A 3,909-nucleotide genomic window follows, 5' to 3' on the forward strand; every position below is an offset into this window, starting at 1 on the left:
AAGGTTAGATCTCAAATCCTCAAAGCCTCAAATGTTTTTTATTGTATTTTGTGAACTTACTGAAAGTTAAAATAATGCATTTAGTAAAATGTGCAAACAGTGGATTTCCAAGATTAAATGTTAAAGTGAACAGAAAGGAACTATATGAAGTGATAAATCGAGCGAGAGAGAGAGACATGAACAACCCTTCAGCTGATGTGTCTAAGTGTTGTGTGTTCATTAACAAAATGTCTACAAGGCCTTTTAGATGATCTTAGACTGCTTCCTGCTGTTCAGACCGAGGTACTACAATCAATTCCACTGAAATCCTGTACACAGAAAACAAGCTATCAAACGTATAAAGACGTTAATAAATTAAAATATCAAATTACTGGGTTACACAGATAAAACCTCTGAACACTTTATTTATCATGTATAAGTAAAAAAATGCATCTAGGTAAAAAAAATGCAAATCCATATATTTTCTTTATGACATTTTAAGTCAGTATAGGTTATATTACATTGATCGTTTGAGTCCCCATATCATACGAATAGACGCGCCTATTATTCAACTGCTATGACAATTTTGCATTTACAAGTACTTTTTTTGCAACATGACAAAAACACTGCTCCAGGTGAGGCTCGAACTCACAACCTCGGCATGGCTCTGCAACGTACTGCTGTATAAGTACCGCGCGCTAACCGATTGCGCCACTGGAGCTTCGCTCACATTGGCTGTAATCAGATATATAATCTCAAGCTCTGTCATCCACATAATACAGCACATTACGTGTTTATAAATACGTTTTCACTGCAACTTGGGTATTTGTTGGTTAAATGGCGAAAATTATATTCTGATGGTGCTACTGATCGATGCAATTTCTTACAGCCAGTTGTTTATAAATCACTTGTTTTCGCTAACGTTTCGTTAGATGAATTAGTGAGCACATATGCAGTAGAAACGTTACGCTATATCAATTTAATAGGGTAGTTAAAATTATTTGCATCGATTTTGCTGGTGTTATATGCATTAAATGCTACGTATTGAAATGGCAATAATGCATCATGTGCTATCAGGATATATTAGCATACCGTGATGTTTCATGCTAACGTTTACTGACTAGCAAGCGAGCTAACTACAGACTGTCAACGACATACGAGAATATTCTTGCAAAAACACTATTATGATATGAAATAAACTGCATTTGCTCAATCTCACAGTTAACAGATATGTGTATAGTTCAGTGACAAAAAAATGTGTCTGTTACGAACAAGTAAACAACCATGAATGGGTTTTTAGCACCTTACCATGTCCCAACAATTTAAAAATGCAAATTTGCTCACTTGCCATATACTACTTATATATAACTTGGCAAGTAACTCGTGGACACTTTTTGCAAAACTGTTTTTGACCCTGTGTGTTGTATGGTAGCCTACTGTTCAACGCACTTACGTTTACTAGGCTGTACAGTCGTGGCCAAACGTTTTGAGAATTACATAAATATTAGTTTTCAAAAGGTTTGCTGCTAAACTGCTTTTAGATCTTTGTTTCAGTTGTTTCTGTGATGTACTGAAATATAATTACAAGCACTTCATGCGTTTCAAAGGCTTTTATCGACAATTACATGACATTTATGCAAAGAGTCAGTATTTGCAGTGTTGGCCCTTCTTTTTCAGGACCTCTGCAATTGGACTGGGCATGCTCTCAATCAACTTCTGGGCCAAATCCTGACTGATAGCAACCCATTCTTTCATAATCACTTCTTGGAGTTTGTCAGAATAAGTGGGTTTTTGTTTGTCCACCAGCCTCTCGAGGATTGACCACAAGTTCTCAATGGGATCAAGATCTGGGGAGTTTCCAGGCCATGGACCCAAAATTTCAACATTCTGGTCCCCGTGCCACTTAGTTATCACTTTTGCCTTATGTCACGGTGCTCCATCGTGCTGGAAAATGCATTGTTCTTCACCAAACTGTTGTTGGATTGTTGGAAGAAGTTGCTGTTGGAGGGTGTTTTGGTACCATTCTTTATTCATGGCTTTGTTTTTGGGCAGAATTGAGAGTGAACCCACTCCCTTGGATGAGAAGCAACCCCACACATGAATGGTGTCAGGATGCTTTACTGTTGGCATGACACAGGACTGATGGTAGCGCTCACCTTTTCTTCTCCGGACAAGCCTTTTTCCAGATGCCCCAAACAATCGGAAAGGGGCTTCATCGGAGAATATGACTTTGCCCCAGTCCTCAGCAGTCCATTCACTATACTTTCTGCAGAAGATCAATCTGTCCCTGATGTTTTTTTTGGAGAGAAGTGGCTTCTTTGCTGCCCTTCTTGACACCAGGCCATCTTCCAGAAGTCTTCACCTCACTGTGCGTGCAGATGCGCTCACACCTGCCTGCTGCCATTCCTGAGCAAGCTCTGCACTGGTGGCACTCCGATCCCGCAGCTGAATCCTCTTTAGGAGACGATCCTGGCGCTTGCTGGACTTTCTTGGACGCCCTGAAGCCTTCTTCACAAGAATTGAACCTCTTTCCTTGAAGTTCTTGATGATCCTATAAATTGTTGATTTACGTACAATCTTAGTAGCCACAATATCCTTGTCTGTGAAGCCATTTTTATGCAACGCAATGATGGCTGCACGCGTTTCTTTGCAGGTCACCATGGTTAACAATGATAGAACAATGATTTCAAGCATCACCCTCCTTTTAAAGGGTCATGAAACCCTAAACCAATTTTTCTGAGATTTTAACAGAGGTAGGTGTGTTTAACACCATAGAAGACAATGTTATAATCTGTAAAATATAATAATAGGATATAAATGGTTAAATTTGAGTTTGTATCGGCTATTTTCGTCTTCCGGGTTTGAAATCTTCATCAAGTCTACGTCACAGGATGTGACGTTTTTCTGTACGGATCATACAGTGATGACTCATCGTTCTCTCATAATTATTAATGAGGCTGAGCCTTCATATCCAATGAGAAGACATTTCACTGAATTAATCATGATACCACGTGGATCTTTTCAATGATAGACCTGTCAAACAAACTGTGATATTGCGTAGTCGATGAGAGAGGCGATCATGGGACGCAAGTGTTTGTATGCGTGGTGCAAAAGTTCAAGCGCATTGCATAGCTTTCCCCGCGATGCTGCCAGGGCTAGAGTCTGGCTCCGTGCGGCTGGTTGGCCATCCACAACGGACACATCTAATTTATATATATGCAGCAAACATTTTTCTCGAGAGAGCTTCGCCTCTCGAGAAGTCCTCCACCTCCACAGAACCCTGCGCGCTGCCGTCACTGTATATTTCTATGTCGCTGTCCATCTTTACTATTGTTGTTCAGGTGGCGCGTCGATCTAGGCACGGAATTTTTTTTTAACCGGAAATCTATTATTTGCAAATATATTAATTTATAGTGTGTATATAAAGTATATAGTTGTTTATAATGACATTATAATTAATATGTACATTTAATATGTTTTATTCAATAGAATTTGTTGACAGGGCGTTCAGTTACTTTTGAAATGACAGAAATAGTGTCAGTGTATTGCCAGCTTTTTAAAAAAAAACTTTTTTTGCTTACGTTTTACGACACATTTGTAATGATATGCAATAACAGTTATCCCTGCCGTGCAATACCACATCCACACTCCCCTCCCCTTCTCACAGCCATCCACGCCCATTTCAGTTGCATTTTTCAAAAACAGTGTGAGCTAGACTTGCGCTGAAATAGGGGGGTTTCATGACCCTTTAAGATGTCAAGTCTGCCATTCTAACCCAATCAGCCTGACATAATGATCTCCAGCCTTGTGCTCGTCAACATTCTCACCTTAGTTAACAAGACGATTACTGAAATGATCTCAGCAGGTCCTTTAATGACAGCAATGAAATGCAGTGGAAAGGTTTTTTTTGGGATTAAGTTAATTTTCATG

The 3,909-nt window shown here is 39.4% G+C and overlaps 1 non-coding gene across 1 annotated transcript; it reads right to left on the reverse strand.

The window, feature by feature from the left end:
- Positions 1-606: 606 nt before the first annotated feature.
- On the reverse strand, positions 607-700 carry trnai-uau (transfer RNA isoleucine (anticodon UAU)). Its single transcript has 2 exons — positions 663-700; positions 607-642 (listed from the first exon to the last, which is right to left on the reverse strand). It is a non-coding gene; the product is annotated as a tRNA-Ile (tRNA).
- Positions 701-3,909: the final 3,209 nt, after the last annotated feature.

Source organism: Carassius carassius, chromosome 30, assembly GCF_963082965.1.
Source record: "Carassius carassius chromosome 30, fCarCar2.1, whole genome shotgun sequence".
NCBI classification, from domain to species: domain Eukaryota; kingdom Metazoa; phylum Chordata; class Actinopteri; order Cypriniformes; family Cyprinidae; genus Carassius; species Carassius carassius.